This window comes from Pleurodeles waltl, chromosome 4_2, assembly GCF_031143425.1.
Source record: "Pleurodeles waltl isolate 20211129_DDA chromosome 4_2, aPleWal1.hap1.20221129, whole genome shotgun sequence".
Taxonomy (NCBI): domain Eukaryota; kingdom Metazoa; phylum Chordata; class Amphibia; order Caudata; family Salamandridae; genus Pleurodeles; species Pleurodeles waltl.
Genome location: NC_090443.1, coordinates 539543575 through 539564476, shown reverse-complemented (window position 1 = coordinate 539564476; position 20902 = coordinate 539543575).

The following is a 20902-nucleotide window of genomic DNA, read 5'->3' as shown; positions in this document are numbered from 1 at the left end:
TTAATTATGCTCTGTGACCTGATCTGCCTTTTACCTTGGCTGCTAGCTCTGGCAGAATGCACTGTAATGTCAGAACTCCACTGTAATAACCCTATCATAGTCATTTTCCGATGTCTTTTCTTTATAATCAGTGAATATCTTTTCTTTATACGCAGTGACTTGGTGCTTCACAAACAGCCATTTCTATAGAAATGCGTGACTGCAGTTTATACAGAGATTAGAGAATGCATGTTTATATAGCCTTTAACTGCAAGAGCTTCTTCAGTTGAAATGCTTCTAGTTATGACTGATGTGGAGCCGAACTGCCCAAGATCACACACAGGAGTAGAAGTGTTATTGGGACTATGGTTTCCGAGCACAGTTTACAACTCTTGTACCTAATCGCTTTTGATATCTCCAGTGCGGTTCCAACTGGCATGAGTTAAAGGGCATGGTGGGTGTGGGGCTCAAAGGGTATGTTCTTCCTTTTTACCCTCCTACCTTTATTTGCTTGGTGCACGAAGATGCAAGGTTAATCAACATGTTATTTTTACACATTTGAGCTAATTACTCTGTGAATGTAAATAACAATTAAAGATACTTTCAGACTGTGAAAACATGCCTTCCTTTCTCCCTATTTCACTTCCAATATATATGATTGTGTATATTTATTGAAGCCTGCAGTTCGTAAACAACGAGCGATTTGTATAGGGTTGATTGAAACTCCCCAAGGCTGTCCCTGTCCCCCCCAGAAATGTATTATCTCCTACGCCCCTGTCTACGCCCCCCCAACGCCCTCGCCCCGACCTGAATGTTTTCTTGGAACCGCTGGCTCAGCAAAGGAAGTCATGACTGCAGCTGCCTTTGTTTCCCCAGGCCCTAAATGCTCAAGCCGTAGGGGTCTAGGAGGTGATAGAGGAACCGAGTGGGGGAAGGGAGCGACCGACATGGAGGAAAGAAGGCAAGAGCTGAAGGGTAAACAGACAGCTTGTTTTTAGACCTTTGACCTACTTTTCTACATTTTACAGAGGCCCCGGCAACAACCAGCTGCAGACCCTGATTGGTTACAGGGTTGTAAGGATAAACTACAGCGCCAACCCTAGGGTTCTCAGAAAAACTGAGGTCAAGGAGAAAGTGCGTGCACTCCGTACTAAAACTAAGAAGGGAAATCTGGCACGAGAAAGAGAGTCATTTTCCTCAAATGCATTGGAATATGTTCCTGTCTGTAGATTCGAAGCGAAATATACATGGACAAATATATAAAATGATTTGCTTTTTACAAAAGATAGACAACTGCCACTGGTACAGAGAAACTCGTAGGAGCAAAAATGCATAGTCTGCAAAACCGCAGGGTAAAAGAAATACGTGAACTCCTAATTATACCTAATGTCACAGGCAAATCTCAGTTAATGTTCAAATGACAACCCTTCACGTGCGCCAAACGGAGACATTGTTGAAATGAGCGAATAATGGACTAAATACAATTAAGTACCCACCAATCATTTCACCGAATAATCAGCGCAGCAAACCACCACTTGCATCAAATCATACATCATCGTATCCAACACTCAGGCCCGTATTTATACTTTTTGACGCTAAACTGCGCTAACGCAGTTTAGCATCAAAAAATTTTGCGCCGGCTAACGCCATTCTGAAGCGCCATACGGGCGCCGTATTTATTGAATGGCGTTAGCCGGCGCAAGCAGACCGGCGCTGCCTGGTGTGCGTGGAAAAAAACCACGTACACCAGGCAGCGCCGGCGTAGGGAAAAATGGTGCTAGGGCGTCTTAAAAATGGTGCAAGTCAGGTTGACGCAAAAAATCGCCTCCACCCGATTTGCGCCATTTTTAACGACGCCCAGACGCCATTTACATGACTCCTGTCTTAGTAAAGACAGGAGTCATGCCCCCTTGCCCAATGGCCATGCCCAGGGGACTTATGTCTCCTGGGCATGGTCATTGGGCATTGAGGCATGTAGGGGGGCACAAATCAGGCCCCCCTATGCCACAAAATAATATTAAAAAAAAAAAAATGTATACTTACCTGAACTTACCTGAATGTCCCTGGGGTGGGTCCCTCCATCCTTGGGTGTCCTCCTGGGGTGGGCAAGGGTGGCAGGGGGGGTCCCTGGGGGCATGGGAGGGCAGCTGTGGGCTCATTTTGAGCCCACAGGTCCCTTAACGCCTGCCCTGACCCAGGCGTTAAAAAGTGGCGCAAATGCGGGGTTTTCTGCCCCGCCAACTCCCGGGCGTGATTTTTGCCCGGGAGTATAAAATAGTCATTTTTTTGGACGGGAACGCCTACCTTGCATCTCATTAACGCAAGGAAGGCGTTCACGCTAAAAAATGACGCTCTTTACTCATACTTTGGCGCTAGACGCGTCTAGCGCCAAAGTATAAATATGGCGTTAGTTTTGCGCCGAATTTGCGTCGAAAAAAACAACGCTAATTCGGCGCAAACGGAGTATAAATATGCCCCTCAGTGTGTCATATGATAAGTTAGCTGAAGTACCTGCTGACTTTATAACAGCCTGAAATGTCGTATTATGCCACAAGAGACTGCAGTGACAGTGCCTGTTATTTTATAGTATTTCAAAGTGATTTCTCTTAAGCAGTACTTTACATCGTGTAAATCTTGGGTTTAAATTATAATTAGTTTGGATGGCGTTACTCTTCATACACTGCAAGCAGTTCTACATTAGCCATTGCTTTTAGGCCTGGCTGGACACGGCATCTCTACGGCAACCTGTTAACAATTCTTTAAAATATACATAAATCGCCCAGATGAGTTTTTCTCTCACACTTATGCCATTCGCTATTTAGTACATCATTCCTCCTCATGGAGTGTTTTTACAATTATATTTGAATTACATTTTTTAAATTAAATACATTTACAGTTCCATTTTTATTTAAATAGAATGAAATACAATGTTGTAACTTTTTGTAAAAATGTATAGAAATCAAGCAAACGTTTTTTCATAAAATGTACTAAATAACACTTAAAAATAGAAAAAAGCTATTGAGGGTAGGAGTTTTAGAAATATTTTAATAATAATAAATTTAAACGAAACGAATATATTGTAATTTCTTAATTATTCATTGGACATTTATTTTGATGACTTAATGTGCAGTTACATTTAATTTTTTAGTTTTACTAATTATTTAATTATTTTACGTTAATTTACACTTTTATTTTGCAATAAAGTATGGTAAATATTTTTAATAATTATTCAACTGTATTATTTTTCCTATACCTTGCCATAGAGACATCTCCGCCTGAAATGAAGAGACCCTCACCTATATGTGAAAGTTACAAGCAGTAACTTTACACCTGTTACATCCTAGTGTAGCATGCTCCAACAGAGAGCAAAGAGATGTCAGTCTGCACTTAGACCCGGAAATGGTAAACAGCAAAAAGTAGTAAATGTATTCCTGTGTGTAGTAATACATTTATACATGAGTAAATCTACACACGTAAATTTAATTTTGTGAATATGGCTCTCAATATTCTTTTTGCTATCAGGCTCTTAAACCATGCAATTGTAATTGTCCAAGCTCTTCAATTTATTTTAATTCTGGTCCTTCTTTGCTATCCCACCATTGCCTTCTGAGCCAGGAGCTGAGTGTCGACTTCAGGATTATACCCACATATTAAGTAGAATATATATTATATTTTATATTATATATACCCCATGCAACAATAGAAGGCACACCCACATGCTTTCCAGTCTCTCTTTACTCCACCCTAAGCTCAACTTCATGATATAATGGTAACAAAATAGTGACCTGTAAGTCGCTCGTCATTGTACGCCACACAAGACACATTTCACAACTGCCAATTTTCCACCCTTCACCCTCCCACCCATCCAATATTCCATTAGTGTACCTACAAAATCTTTGAATATATAGCAAATTTATGTGAAAATTGTGTATGAAATGCACCATTTGTCCCCGATTTGTTTGGAAATATTTCTTAGAGGTAGAGCCACTCGAACTGCCCTGAAGGTGGTCAGCATTCCTTACTTTGTGTGGTCTGGCTGAGTGAGCTATACACCTAGAAACATAATTTATAACCTCAACTATTAACCATCTAATTCATTTCACCATTATGGGAAGGTTACTGTGTCTAAAGGTTTTTAAAATAATCAAAAGCTCTGAGGCAAAGAACGTCCAAAATCCCTAATCTGTGCTCCATGACAATGAAGACCTTCAACAATCCATAATTTTACATTTTAAATACATTTTGAACAAAATATTGTAAAAGAAAATTATTTAGTTTATCTAGTAATATAAAAGAAGTTCTCTTCCGGAGAGCAAACTCTGCTATCTATGTGTAACACTTTCACATCTAAAACCCTTTGGATAGAAACCAGACATAAAACATAGCCAAAGAGGTAGACAATTGAGTCAATGATAGATATTCATTATCTGGCCTATGTAACCAAAAAAGGAAATAAAACTATCCTAATATCCCATGAAACTAAGGGGCATAATTGACGGCAGCCGCCTGCGTCACTTCAGAAACACAGGGATACACAAAAATACAGCGCACCCATGTGTTATCCCTAGCACTGGTGCTAAATTTAGCTGCCTAGCACCAATGCAGACACCCTTGCACCACAGTGTAAGGGTGCCTAGCACCAACACAGGCACCCTTACACCATAGTGCAAGGGTGCCTGCATTTCAGGGAATGATTGTTTATGTGCAGAAAGGTGTTTCTTCCTGCACATAAACAATCAATAATTGTGATTTGTTATTCCTTTGTGTGCCGCAGTGGCAAATCATAATCATTTAATAATTGTGTTTGTATAGGAAGGGACGCCTTCCTGCATATAAACAATAATTAATGGCCTTTTGCTCTTTCTATGTGTGCTGCAGAATGCAGCACACATAGAAAAAGCATAAACAAGGAGAAATAAAAGTATTTCTCCTCGTTGTGCCATGCTAATGCCACCCCTGCGGTGGTGTTAGTTTTTGGTGTTGCCTCAGATTTACGTTTCCTTGTAAATCTGGGGCAGTGTCAAAAAGCAATGGTTGGTGCGTATGCCAACAGCAACACCCATTGCACACCCCTCTGCCACAGAAAACTGCATTGGGGGCCACAAAAAGTGTTTTAATGCCACCTTGTAAATATGATACAGGGCACATCGCCACCGGAGCGACACAAAAAGTGATGCTCCGGTGGCACTAGGGGCTTGTAAATATGCCCCTAAATTCTTTAGTCTAGCAGTTTCCCTAATACCAAATAATGCATGTTTCCTCTTTATAAGAAAAAAATTACTGTTGTTTCAGTTTCTGTAAAATATTACCAGCCAAAATTTTAGATCAGTCTCCTCAAAATGGTCTGAGGAAAACCAAGAACCCCTCAAAGTAGATCATGAACATGATCTTGAACAACCACATTGCAAGGAGACACCACTGGAACCTAAAGCAGATGTGGAAATGACAAAATTAATTTGGCAGCTCCAGAAGTTGAAGGTACAACACATGAGCAGACCACAACAGAGCGACTGCTACCAACATAGCTTCCCCCACCCCTCTTGACATAAACCTGAGGACGCTGGAAACAGGGATAAATGCATACAGTTGACAACACATCCAAGGTGTGAGAGACCCATACAGAGCTTTCACTTCTGAATCTGGGTGCTAACTGAAGCTCCTGGAGAACTTCCACGTGCAACATAAAACAAATACATCCACTCCTAGCAGGTTCCACAGCCAATAGCTATACAAATACTTTTATCAAAGGCACAGTTGATTTTTTACCAAAGCAGTCTGGGGTATTTGAGGGGGTGTGTTCTATGGTAATCCTAGTATCCTCCAGCCTCTAACACTAAAATCCAGTTTGAGGCTGCAACTGCACTCTCAATAAATTAGAGACAGAAGTCTGATAGGACAAAGGCAGAGTCCTTCAGCAACCAAACAGTGTATCCAAAGGAATGATCTTGGCATCCTGTTCCCTCCCATTCCAAGTGCAGCCCAAGGGTTATATCTTAACCCAGGAGATCTGTCAATCAGGATTTGACACTGAAGCAGGAATTGACACTGAAAGTCAGTGTATACACATACAATCTGCTTTATTAAAAGCTATAAAGAACCTTTCTGACACCCACTATGGTTTTTAGTACATGCTTCTTAGCAAACAGACATTTAATTTAAGCCCTCAGAGCAAAACCTAGGGGCCCTGTGGAAGAGCCATTATCTCATAGGGTTAAAAACTAGCATTAAAAAGGAAGTGAAATGAGGTCAATAGTGAGGACTGACACAATCTAGTCCAAGCAGCGGCTAATAAGAATCAAAATGCCAGTTAAGATAATGTTATTACCATGAGGGCAAGTGACATGCAAAACTCACTGATTAGTTGCCATGTTTCTAGTGAGTCATGGGTTGCCCATTTTGCAAACATTTATTCCCCCCTTTTAACAGTATAGCTGTCAGGCAGAAATCTTTTAGTCACAGCCTGCAAACTAACAATGTTTACCTTAAGTGGGATAACAAAAGCTATACAGCCAAGCCCAGCAGCTAAAGTGGCTGGAGTGGATGCCCATATATATAGTACAATGCAATCTCAACTTGTGGGCAAAAGTAACTGATGTTTTTAATTGTCTAGTATATTCACAATTGCCCAGATCATGGTCATCCCTGATCAATGTCCCTGTTTACAAAAAGGGTGTCCAGTCTGACGCTATGTTATCAGCTAATGTCTCTTATAGAATCCTCAATCAAAATTCTTGGCAGAGTTATCTGTACCAGAATTTGTGATTGGACCTCTAATAATAACATTCTCAATTTATGCCAACATAGCTTCAGGGAGCATTTGGGGACTGTACAGCAGCGTTTAAATCTTGATCTGATCATAGGTAAATAGATTATTGCAAAATCTTGCCCACTGTACTTATGGACTTATCAACACCTTTTGACTGTGTTTGATCACTCAAATATCTCCTTGATCTTATTGAATATTGGGTTGAATATGGCACTTGTAAACTTCTTATCTACCCTACAGGAAAATATGAATGCAGGGATTAGATTTGGCACCAATTGAGAACTCACAGATAAATCTTCAGCTGGGATGTGTTCCTGCCCCTGTTTTATTTATTCTTTACCTCAATATGTTAAGTCAGTTGCTTTATAGTGTCAGCCTGGATGTTCCAACGATAGGTGGCACCCCTTTACGTGCAATACCATACACTAATGATGTAGTTCTTATTTCCCATACACCAAAGGACCTGTGCCATTTAGTAACTTCCTTTTCCCAGTTTATGGATGACCTACACCTGGTTGCTAACTATTGTAAATCATAGCATGGCCTGTGGCCTTACATGACTCAGCATCCCCACTTTAACTGTGGGTGGCAAACAGTTTGAAAGGAAAAATAGATTCTCTTACCTGGTGTCCCTTTTGACTCTTCTGGAACCTGGTCCACTAATATCTTGAACTGCTGTATGAAGCCCTCTTGAGCACTGGGGGCGCTCTTCAATCTGCCTAGACCATCTTGAGGTAAATCAGTCACTCCAGTGTTACAAACACATAAAATGCAATGTGTGCCCTCTGCTGTATACAGAGCAGGCATTGGGAGTTTTGCTAATTGTGCAACCATTCAGGCTGAGCAGAACAATTTCTGCAGGCAGCTCCTTGCTGCACCCCGATGAATCCTCACTTTATCTGCCACAAGGAATTGGGGCTTCGTCATATCGAGGAATGGCACAGAACAGGGCCCAATTGCCTCAAGGCTCTCGGTTTGGCTTAGCCCCAAAGCCAGCCTGAACCAGTTATGAAAGACTGTCTGACCTGTGACAAGGGCCTCAGTATCCCCTGGCTTGTTTATGTTCGCAAAAACCTCGAAGGACTGGGGTGGTCATCTCATTTTGATTACCCTAAGCTTACCAGCAGGGAACAAAGAAAAACAGATTAAACTTAAAATGCTCGCCTCTCCAGGAAATTGTGGGATATGGAAAACTAACAGTGAAAACCTACATAAATCCTAAAAAATCGTCTTTAGTTTAGAATACTATCCTTCTGTAATGCAACGACATTCAGAGAGATCTTCATTGTTCAGTTTTAGGATGGAAACAGTTATACTTTTACTCTTTTTTCCATTGGGGTATCATAAAGACGTTTTAGCCTGTCCTTAACCATATGATAGCAAGTTTCCCCAGTCCTTATTACATTTTTTTCTTTTGTAGATTTTATACTATCTTCACAGAAACGTTTTTAATCCCACTATTAAGAAAACACAAAGTTCATCAGTGTACAATAGCACTAAGATTTCTTCAACTACTGCACGTGAGGTCCTTTTTGAAGTCAGTTTTACAATTCAGTAGCACTGTGCTTTTATAGCTTTGTTCTGTCTTTGCATCTGTTTTATTGTTTTTGTGTATACATATATATATATATATATACCTATGATGTGCTTTTATGGGTGTCTAGGCACTTGAGTAAAGTTAGATTTGATTTGATACTCTAGTGTTAAACTGGATGTCCACAGCACCCGTGCTGCATATTCTGTGGAGTTCAGATGAGTCATCTCTGCCAATTTAAATCAGCCGATTGATTGTTCCTGGGAGGCATTTCATACCTATTCACACCTACGCAAGGTTAATTACTGGTTGGGAGAAGCTGGAGAGTAAATGCAAATTAACCTTCAGGAACCTCAGGCAGTAAAGAGTTAACTTTCTACAAGTTAGTTTTCCTTAATTTTTATTAGATATCTGACGTCAGCATTGAATATGCTAACTACTGAAAATGGTTATCTAATTATTTTTCTAGCGGGTCCCAATACAAAGATACAGTGTATAGATTTCAATCTGCACTCTTGTTTTGTACATAGGACTGCAAGGCCTGCCACTGTGAAAATTGATTTTGGGTGCCAGTCACTGTAAGGACACGTTAACATTAAATTTCTACATGTCCTACTTTTAAATACCATGCACTCTGCCGTGTAGGCTTTAAGGCCTACACAGGGGCGACTTAGTATTATTTAAAAGGTTATATTGGAATTTGTATACTGCAACAGGCAGGGACAATAAAAGGCTTAAAGCCATCTTTGCACTGCCACTGTAGTGGATAGCACACTGTCCAGGGAAACCTATCAAACCCAGACATTTTTGAAAGCTGGACATTCAGCCATGATGGCCTGACTAACATGGATCTTGCTATCTGTTGCCCAGAGTGCCATGCAAACCTTGAAAACCTTAAACCCTGGGTAAAATCGCACATTTTCCTTACATTTCTGTGAGGGGCAGTGCTGGAATATGTGGTGAGCCACAAAATTCCTATGTTCCAGTGTTTCCACTCTTCTCCTAATAAAAACGGCACCACACATGTGTGGCTGTGCCTATCAAACGTTTGTACACACTATTTTTGCAGAGGCAAATAGAAAGGCAATATTTGCTCTTGTGAAAACCTGCAGAGCAAGTGCAAATTCACTTGTTACAACTTTTTTCCTTTTTTCTCCAGTGAGAACCTATATTCCCCAAAGGAGGACCCCATTTTGCTTCAGCTCCACTGTTTTTTTTAGAACTGTTGGTCCCTTCTCATCCAAGAAAATATTATACAGGTACCCTTGTGACAGTATATTTCTAACATTTCCCAGGGTAGCAATAGGATGGAAAAGGGTTGCCGAATGCTATTAAACATACATGTGTGTGGATAATCACCAAATCACATAGTATTAGAGCCCTGCAAGTACAACTTGCCACCTGCTCCCAGCCCATGTAAGTGGATTTGTACACACCGAGCTCTTCATGCACATAAATCCTTTAAGCGGTTCAAAACCAACTTTGCACATGTAAGCCAAGTTTATTTTTGTGAATAACTTTGATTCTGACTATAAAATTGTGACCCTGACAAGACCTTGTAGACTTCACCTAACTGTAAAATGAAAAACAGTCATTGATCTAGCACTAAATACACGCTCACAGTTATCGAAAATAAAGTAATTGAATCACAGCAAGATGGTTGTGCAAGAATTACACTAGGTGTTAGAGAGGAAAGCAAATATAATCTAGGTTTAGTTTCAGTATCATTTGTAAAACCGAGCACCATAATTTGTCATCTCAATGCATGGAGGACAAGCCATTTTTTAAATTTCTATTAGCGTTATGTCTCTTGGACAAGTAACTGTTTTATAAAATTCCCATTCCAGAGTCCTGTACCAGTACTCAGGTAATTTTTTGAATAAACTAGTTGTTTCTGAGGAAACAAATTGTATGGGAATAAAAGTGTAGTTTTTATCACTTCATAGTCTGAAGAACTCATTGATTTGATACTACTAACCCACATAGGTGGAGAAAGAGCATGAGTCTGCCACCCAGCTTTCTCAGGGATTTAATCTAGCATGAGCTACTGTTGGTGGCACAGAATTTGTGGCATCTCTGATGACATATTCCTCTAAATTGACCACCTCTCTGGGGGTAAGACGTGACTCCTCTGTCACTGTACCAAGAAGCATGTGCTCATCTGGTGTAATGTTGTCAGGATCTGAAAGACCTCTATAGTAGCACCCTGAGGAGTGAGATTGCATTTTAATTTTTAGGGTTAACTGAACTCAAATACATTGCCCTACTCACACACTAAGCTATTAACCCTTCTTGGTCACAAATATATTAACATACAAAAGATAGGTGTGGGGAGCACCTATGGCACATACAACAAATTACAGCCACTAATTTATATTTATACATTTTAGTAAATTGTTCCAAGTGAAAAAATCTGCAAATCCAAAAATGCAAAAATGCAATTATCACTCATATAAACCCATAACACTTTGTTTTCCTATTGAGTGACTTTGCATTAACATTATGTTGTTAATCAAACAATTGAAATGATCTTTTATATCCTCTGTTAGATATTGGGTTGTTGGTTGGCTGGGGTGTGTGCTGTGATCAAGCAACAGCCACAACCCCTTGTAGAGCCATAAAAAGTCACTAAATTAACCCGGACTCAACCCCCTGGTAGCTTGCCAAAGAGCAGCCAGGCTTAAATTAGAGGCAATGTGTAAAGTACTTGTGCAACACATCAAACAGTAATAAAGTGAAAAACACCACACAAGAAGGACCCCACACCACATTAGAAAAAGGGAGTAAGACTTGATAAGCAAAACAAGATCAAAATGGCAAATACCAATCAGTAGAACCGGAGCTACGATTTTAGTGAAAATAGCAGAAAAAAGCAGAAAGCGCCAGCTCAGGATATCTGGTCTCGCTGGACCGGGTCAAAGTCACACTTTCAGGCCGACTGCGATGGAGCGCAGGTCGGAGACAATCACCAAGGAAGGCCTGTTGAAGATTCTCAATTCTGTGCCAAAAGTCCTGTTCACATTGAAGAGGGCCACAAGGAGCAGGGAGAGAGCCGAGGGAGGCTGTGGATGTAGCACGAAGAGCCAGCCTGCATTGTGGGCAGGCATTGCTGGAGTTTCACATTGGTGGACTCCACGAGTAGCCGATGCTAGATAGCAAAGAGTCAGACTGACAGTGCATTTGGTTCAATTGCAATGCAAGCAGTGAGGGCTCAACACAAACTGGCCCATTCACAGTCTTGAAGAGCCCAAAAGCTTGATTTCAGCTGGTTGAGACACACCAAGCCTCCAGGACCTCACTTGTGGGTCAAGGACTCCCTGCAGCTGGGTCCAGGGGCTGGTGCAGGATGTTGGGGAGCCTTATATGACCCTGAGGCTCAGATCAGGAGTCCACAGAGTGGCATTCCTTTCAGCTGCACATCAGTCCTTCTTCCTGGCAGAGTACCCACAGGTCCAGAACCGTGCTGAAGAGATGGTGTCTGATGTCCAGTATTTATACACAGTTGTGCCTTTGAAGTGGGGAGAAGCTTCTATAGGCATACCTTTAAAGTGCACAGATGTCCTGCCTTCCTGGCCCTGGTTTCAGACTAACTACAGGGGGTATGCAGTCCATTGCGTAGAGACAAGACACAGCCTCTTCGCAGTGTCAGTGGAGTTGGGCACAGCTCCTCCCTCCTATCTTTCCAGTGATGGCCCATCTAATCACATCTAAGCTCTCCATTCTGTTTGACTGCCCAACTGCCAATTACATCCAGTCATGCGGACAAGAGAAAGGATGCAGGCACCAAATGGCCAAGGCAAGAAAATGTCAACTTTCTAAATGTGGCATTTTCAAAATTGTAATTTAAAATCCAGCTACACTACAAGTTAGGATTTTAAATTCCAGTTCCAGAGACACCAAACACGAACTGGTTACCTGTTCCCATTTGGAAAACACTTATAAAATGTAATAAGGTAACTCCAGTGTTACCCTATCGGACAGGTAGCCTTTGTAGTAGTGAAAAATGAATTTAAATGTTTTTCACTACCAGGGCAGGTAAGGGTGACATTTGCATTCACAGCTGGGCAGTAGAGGGATCGAAATGGCATAATCTATCCCATGGTAAAAGATTGTATGGGTGGATTAAGAGACACGGATTGGCTTAATCTACCTCCTGTAAGCAGCCTTGGGTGTTCATTCTCTATGAAATCTTCCTGCCAATTCGACCATCAAAAAGAAAGCAGCTATAATCAGAGGCTTCCATTGCAGAAATCAAACTATCGGAGCTGGAAGAGGACTCAGCCTCCATGTTGATGAGCCTCCAACTGCTTAGCGTCCTTCTACTAAAAACAGCTGCAGCAAGTACTGATACCCTGCCTCCTATCCCCCAACATCACTCGGATGCAGAGCATCGCCCGCCAGAGGGTGAGCATCGAGCTCACAGAACAGCTATGAAGACTCCAGTCCGCCACTGCCACACAGCTAGTGTTGGCACCAAGATACTGAGTTAGAACTGCAGGAAGTGCACTGGAGTCGAGGCCCTCGAAGCCGACCTCAGCATCAAAGCCTTTGGAGATTATGGCCCTCATTATGAACACAGCGGTCCGTTCCGTGCTGCCGGCGGAGGTGGTTAAAACCGCCAACAGAGGAGCGGGCTGTACCACAAAATAAGGAACTAAACGAAAGACAGGCATCCTGAAAACCACCCACAGCCAGCAGAGGAGTGCCACCGACGACGGCAAAGTCCGCCCACAGGCCGACAGAATGGCCCAACCCGCCCATCAAATAATGAACCACCACTCCGTCGCCAGTTCTGGGGTGGGAACCACCGCCACGCAAAGCCAGGTGGAAATGAACCAAATATAAGGAAACACTCACCGTAGGCCCACACAACGTGCCAAAGCAGACATGGATAGAGAGCTGCAGATCATGCCAGCCCTGTCCTTGCCATATACCTCCACGACCAAGACTGCCGACGAAGACGACAATGGTAAGTACCGCAACCTACGAAACAAGGTGGGAAAGGGCACAGTCACATACCCACCCACTACACCCACCCTGCAACGCCCCCCAACCCTTCACAGCAGCACAAGTCATACACCCCACAGCAAGAGATACTTACCCGACACAAGGCAAATCCAACTTGACAAATGCCCACACCCATAAACAATTAAACAAAAGACCAGGGTTCAACAGTGTGCCGCCAAAACACAGGCCACACAGAAATCTTTAATGAAAGCTCACAGAGCCAAATAGTCCAAACAGGGCCAATGGCCAGTCCGTATGGCTACAATTGCCATGGGCCACAACGGACCCAGCCTGACTCCCACAATTGCACGGTACTCCACCTAATGGGGCAACAAAGGGGCATCCAGGCACCTCACGGAACGGGGCAGAGGATGGTGAGGATGGGGATTTGATACGAGGGTGGGCCTTGGACTTTCGTTTGGAAGGTGGAGGGGTGCGCTTGTCCTTTGAAGGGGGTGTGTTTTGAGGGGGGAGTCAGATGGACTACGCTCAGCCCGGGCCTTTTTTTCCCTGGGGAAGGGGCATGGGAATGTGAAGGGCGGACAGGGGTGGGCTGTGAAGTGGAAGGAGTGGAAAGGGCAAGGAGGTGAGCACACTTGGGGACAAGACGGGGTGGGCCAGTGGGTTGGAAGAGGTCTACACGGGAGAGGAAAAGTTTCTTCAGAGCAATTGGGGTGGTCCTGGATGAGGGCATGGGAGTGGAGGCAGAGGCAGTGGATGTATGTGGTGTAGGGGTGTGTGTAGTGGGTGCAGGTGACTGAACAGTATGCTGTTGTGTGGTGGATGTCTGATGGGTGGGTGTCTTGGTGCGTTTGTGTGTTTTTGGAGGAGGGGGGGTGGACACAGTGCGAGAAGACAGGCAGCTAGTGTGGATGTATGTTGTGTGGGTGTATGCAAGTCTGGTGAGTGTGCTGCATGTGTCAACTACAGTAGTTGTGGTGAGTGTAAGTGTGGTACATGGGGTGCATGTATGGATGTCTGCTATTGTGGTGAGTGCAGTAAGAGGAGCAGCAACAGTGACTGAAGGTGCAGTGCATGAGGGTGTGGATGTAGAGGGGACAGACAGGGAGGCAGAAGAGGTGGGCACACTGGGGGAAGTGGATGTTGTTGTGTGTGCATATGTCTGTTGGCTGTGTGAATGCTTGTGGTGAGAGGCATGGTGCTTGTGTTTAGAAGTGTGCTTCTTGTGTGTTGATGTGCTTGACTGCATGTCTGAATGTGTGCCTTGGACGAGTGAAGGGAGTGGGGTGCTGGAAGGGGAAGAGGAGGTTGGAGGGAGGACGGAATGGCCAGGGAAACTGGCTGCCATCCAAGAGGAGGCTAGAGCCTGAAAAGATCTCTGTAGGGCAGACACGGCACCGTGAATGCCATACAGATAGGCATTTGTCTGCTGCACCTCTGATGCTAACCCCTGGATTGCATTGACAATGGTTGTCTGCCCTACAGAGATGGTTCTCGGGAGGTCAATAGCCTCCTCTGTGAGGGCAGCAGGGCTGACTGGGGCAGGGGAGGAGGTGCCTGGGGAAAAGGAGACGCCCACCTTTCTGGGTGGGCGGGCACGGGCAACTCGGTGGGGAGCAGAAGGGAGGGCGGTGATGGAATGGGGGGTGGCGGAAGATGTAACTGTAGTGGTGCGGCCACTAGGGTCCGCCACCGCTGGGGAGCCCCCATCGGAGGAGGTCTCAGAGTCACTACCTCCTGTTGTAGTTACCTCCCGTGTGGAACTCCCCTCCCCCTCCCGCCCACTGGTCCCCTGGGCGTCGGATGTCTCTGCCTCTGAGGATCCGTGAGCTGCTGCTTCCCCACTTGCCGGTGCCTCAGCTCCCTCGCCAGATGTTGCTGTTGTACCAAACCAACACAAGAGAACAGGGATGGGGAGACAAAACAGGAGAGACAATTGTAAATAGCTGAATAGAGGTACATAATGGCCAGACATACACCCACCCAGAAGACACACCCAACAGGCAGCACCGTTCACTATGCCCATGGCCATGCACCTGACTACTGACCAGAATACTGCTCTACACCCATCCCCTGGACTACCTAAGGAGGCGACGTGTGGGAGACCTGACAAAGACACCCCTACACCCTTTGGGGACCATAAAGTAGATGGACACCAGTCGGAGTCCCTGCCTCTAAGCAACATGAACCCTAATGCACACACAGACATCCTTCCAGACTGAAGGTTGTGAAATGAGTACTCACCCCCTTGTGACTGCTGTGCAGCCTTCAAGCGTGCATCCAGGTCTGGGTATGCCACCGCCAGGATACGTCACATGAGAGGGGTCAGTGCCCGATGGGCACCCCTTCCACATTGGGAGGACTTCCCTAGCTGGGCTTCACAGATCTTATGCGCCCAGCGCCGCAGGTCCTCCCACCTCTCTCTGCAGTGGGTGCTCCACAGGTTGTAGACCCCCAGGGTCCACACCTCCTTGATGATGGCATGCCAAAAGTGCCCTCTTCTTGTGGGCACTGACCTAAAAGGGTGACACAGATATGGAACACAGAGGTCAGGCACTTAGGTACAGCTGGCTAATTGTCCACTTTGGGACGGACAGTACTCTCAGACTTACAGGCCATACGCAAGCAGCATGCCATGCACCACGGCCCATGCAGGCTCAGAGGTGAACACATATGTCCATTCAACACCATCCATTGCACCCAAACAGTGCCCCCCAAACCCAGACTCACCTGTACCTCTGGCCGTCCATACAGTTTTGCGTACAGGGGCAGGACCCCCGTCCACTAGCCTCTCCAGTTCCTCCTGGGTGAAGGCCGGGGCCCTTTCCCCTGCAACATGAGCCACATCCATTGCCAGAGGCAGGCCACAGCAGTACACACAGTGTAGTACCTGTCCGCACGAGATCAGGGAGTCAAGTGAATAATTGATGACGAACTCAAGTACGTTCCGCTGCGGTGTGCACCGTCACCGCCGGCGGTGATCATGATACGCCAGGATTCACCATTGGCATCCATGTTAACCAATGACGGTGCGAACGGCAGTAAACACCGCCTTATGCTGTGACGTCAACTGTAGCGGTATGAGGTAACTTCCACAACGAAAGGCCTGGATTACAGTGGGCAGACATTTTGGCAGCAACTACGCATCTATAAATAAAACTTTGCACAATGCTGGTCCTACTAGCCATATGAAGCACCTAAGCATGTGTCCATTCCATAATATACCACACATGAAATACTCTGGGCCATATTTATACTCCGTTTGCGCCGAAATTGCGTCGTTTTTTTTGACGCAATTTCGACGCAAAACTAACGCCAACTAACGCCATATTTATACTATGGCGTTAGAGGCGAATAGCGCCAAAGTTCCCGGAATGTGCGTCATTTTTTAGCGTGAACCCCTTCCTTGCGTTAATGATATGCAAGGGAGGCGTTCCCGTCTAAAAAATGACTCCCAGGCCTTTACGTGGTATTTATACTCCCGGGCAAAAGAGACGCCCGGGAGTTGGCGTGGATAAAAACGGCGCATTTGCGCCACTTTTTAACGCCTGCTCAGGGCAGGCGTTAAGGGGCCTGTGGGCTCAAAATGAGCCCACAGGTGCCCTCCCATGCCCCCAGGGACCCCCCCTGCCACCCTTGCCCACCCCAGGAGGACCCCCAAGGATGGAGGGACCCACCCCAGGGACATTCAGGTAAGTTCAGGTAAGTTTTATTTTTTATTTTTTATATTTTATTTTTGTGGCATAGGGGGGCCTGATTTGTGCCCCCCTACATGCCACTATGCCCAATGACCATGCCCAGGGGACAGAAGTCCCCTGGGCATGGCCATTGGGCAAGGGGGCATGACTCCTATCTTTACAATGATAGGAGTCATGTTGATGGGGGATGGGCGTCGTTAAAAAATGGCGCAAGTCGGGTTAAGACGATTTTTTCGACGTAACCTGACTTGCCCCATTTTAAGACGGCCATGCGCCATTTTCCCCCTACGCCGGCGCTGTCTGGTCTACGTGGTTTCTTCCCACGCAAACCAGGCAGCGCCGGTCTGATTGCGCCGTCTAACGCCATTCCATAAATACGGCGCCCGCATGGCGCTTCAGAATGGCGTTAGACGGCGCAAAACTTTTTGACGCTAAACTGCGTTAGCGCAGTTTAGCGTCAAAAAGTATAAATATGGGCCTCTGTTCCCTCATTGTGATGTAGATCTGTCAGGAAGCAGTTAATGTAGAGTCACTACAAAGAACTATACAGTGCACAAATGATGAAATGTGTGCATATGTATGTGTCTTCATCGCACCTTTTTGAAACCCCTCGTAGGTACTGACCCTTGTGGCGAGGAAGGGCACCATCAGTGTACAGACCACTTGTGGATATGAGGACCATGTTGGAGCGTCATATCAAAATCAATTACCGACTCACACGTGCAACAATTCAGGAACTTTGGCCCATATTTATACTTTTTGACGCTAAACTGCGCTAACGCAGTTTAGCGTCAAAAAGTTTTGCGCCGGCTAACGCCATTCTGAAGCGCCATGCGGGCGCCGTATTTATTGAATGGCGTTAGCCGGCGCAAGCAGACCGGCGCTGCCTGGTGTGCGCGAGAAAAACCACGTACACCAGGCAGCGCCGGCTTAGGGGGAAAATGGCGCATGGGCGTCTTAAAATGGGGCAAGTCAGGTTACGTCGAAAAAATCGTCGTAACCCGACTTGCGCCATTTATTTTCGACGCCCATCCCCCATCAACATGACTCCTATCATTGTAAAGATAGGAGTCATGCCCCCTTGCCCAATGGCCATGCCCAGGGGACTTCTGTCCCCTGGGCATGGTCATTGGGCATAGTGGCATGTAGGGGGGCACAAATCAGGCCCCCCTATGCCAAAAAAAATTATTAAAAAAAAATAAAAAAATACTTACCTGAATGTCCCTGGGGTGGGTCCCTCCAGCCTTGGGTGTCCTCCTGGGGTGGGCAAGGGTGGCAGGGGGGGTCCCTGGGGGCAGGGGAGGGCACTCTGGGCTCATTTTGAGCCCACTTGTCCCTTAACGCCATGCCTGACCCAGGCGTTAAAAAGCGGCGCAAATGCGCCGTTTTTAACCACGCCCACTCCCGGGCGTCTCTTTTGCCCGGGAGTATAAATACCACGTAAAGGCCTGGGAGTCATTTTTTAGACGGGAACGCCTCCCTTGCATATCATTAACGCAAGGAAGGGGTTCACGCTAAAAAATGACGCACATTCCGGGAACTTTGGCGCTATTCGCCTCTAACGCCATAGTATAAATATGGCGTTAGTTGGTGTTAGTTTAGCGTCGAATTTGCGTCGAAAAAAACGACGCAAATTCGGCGCAAACGGAGTATAAATACGGCCCTTTGTGCTTTACTGGATCCTGCACTAACTCCGGGAAATCGTAATCAGCATGCCATCCCTACTGAAGTGCAGGTGCCCTCCACACTCCATTTTCTAGCTACGAGCTCATTTCAAGTGACAGTGGGCATGGGTGCCAGATTTTCACAGCCAATGTTCAGCATGGTACTGACAAGATTTCTGTATGCATTTGTACAACACCTGCAGTCCTATGTGAGGTTTCCCCAAAGTACTGACCTCCATGCCATCAAGTCGGAATTCTATGCCTTTGCCAACATACCCCATGTCATAGGTGCCATCAATGGCACCCACATACCGATCATCCCCCCAAGAGTGAGTGAATAGGCCTACAGAAACAGAAAGAACTTTCACTCCATGAACATCCAATTTGGATGTACTGCAGACCAGTACATCTCACATGTGAATGCCATGTTCCCAGGTTCAGTCCATGATTCCTTCGTGTTGAGGAACAGTAGTGTGCCACACAGGATGGAACAACTCCAAGAGGACAGAGGGTGGATCATAGGTAAGTGTGCCTGTCACTAACTGACACATAGCAGACAGCCAGGCTGTCTGACTAAGGAGCATAACAACGACGACTCTGTATTGCACCTTTTTCTAGGTGATTCTGGCTATCCAAACTTGCGTTGGCTCCTGACACCAGTGTGGAATCTCAGGACGGATACAGAGAGGAATTACAATGAGGCCCATGGACGTAGTAGGAGGGTGATAGAGCGAACTATAGGTCTCCTGAAGGATAGATTTAGTTGTCTACATATCTCTGGGGGTACCCTGGCCTATGGGCATGAAAAGGTGTGTAAAATAGTGGTGGCCTGCTGCATGCTGCACAACGTGGCAGTGAGACATTCTATCCCCCTCTTGGAGGTGGAGGGTGCTGTATGTCCTGACCAGCTACCTCAGAGAGGTGAGGAGAGTGGTGGTGATGATGAGGAAGGGGAAGATGTCAATTCCATGACCCAACTGATACAACTCTACTTCTAGTAACTGTGTGGGACTTGGGCCTGACATTGGGATTTGTGACACATACTGTCAGTTTGCTCAGTCAAATAGTAGGGGTTAGTAATGATAGCTGAAACATGGTCCACTTCTGCATGGTACAGATTGAAATTTTCTGCATTTACTTATTGCCATCATTTAGGCACACAGGACTCCCTTCATGCACAGATTTGACAATAAAGTAGTTATTAGCCAGATGCATCCATACTTCACTTTGTTCACAATTTAACACAGGGGACAGTGTTACAGGTGTGATATGTGTTTTATTCTTTGGAGTGAGTGAATAGTGCTATTTACAGTGATGGCAAGCCGTAAGTGGTGGGTGTCCTCAAGATCAACATGGTGGCAGCCTTGTTGGTACTAATGATGGGTCCATCGTTTCTTACATTAGTTCATATTGCCTCTTAGCAATGTGTGGTGGCTGATTAAGTGGGATGGTTGCTGTGCAGATTGTTGCTGAGTTACTTCTTGAAGGGGGCCTTGTTCTTTGCTGGGGTTCCAGTGCCATATCTTGGCCTGAGGGTCCGCTTGGGTGCCTGCTGTTGATCTTCAGGGGATGACATGGTAGGCCCTTGGGTTTCCTGTGAGGGTAGTTCCTGGGATGTTTCTGCTGATGGTGTAATCTCATTGTGGGTGTCCGGTGCTGTTGTGGGGGCCTCTTGTCCTGTGTGGGTGTCAGACTGGTTTTGGACCAGCTGCAGCAGTGCTCCTGCTATTGTGGCCATTGTGGTGTTGTGCTCTTTCCACTGCTCCATGGCCTGTTGGTGGTGTTCCTGCTGCATCCTCTGACAGTGCTCCAGGGTGGACACAATCTGTGACAACCTGTCATGGGTATGCTGGTAGGCCCCCAATACCTCAGATATCACGCCCTGGGCTGCTGCATCCATCCTGTGGCCTCTCCCCTGGCCCACTGCAGCCCTTGCACTTGCCCTAGCCCCCTGTGCCTGTGTCCCCTGCACAGGTCTGGCAGTACCACTTGTACTGGGGCCCTCACCTTCCTGCATGTTGGGAGTGGGAGACTGTGGCCTCTGTACCTGTGTTCCACCAGTCTGCTGCCTGGATACACTGGTGTGGGGACGCTTGCCCTGGGCTGCTGGTCTTGACTGGGTGGTAGGGGTGACAGTGGTTTCCTGGGTGGGGCTGCTGCATGGTGAGAGTCCAGGACTGTGTGAGGGGCCTGCCTGCTCATCAGTGTCCAGGGATCCTTCACCAGTGTCCTGTGAGGTGCCTCTGTCTCCCTGGGGGGCAGTGGCACTCATTGTCCCATCCGTTAGGGTTGC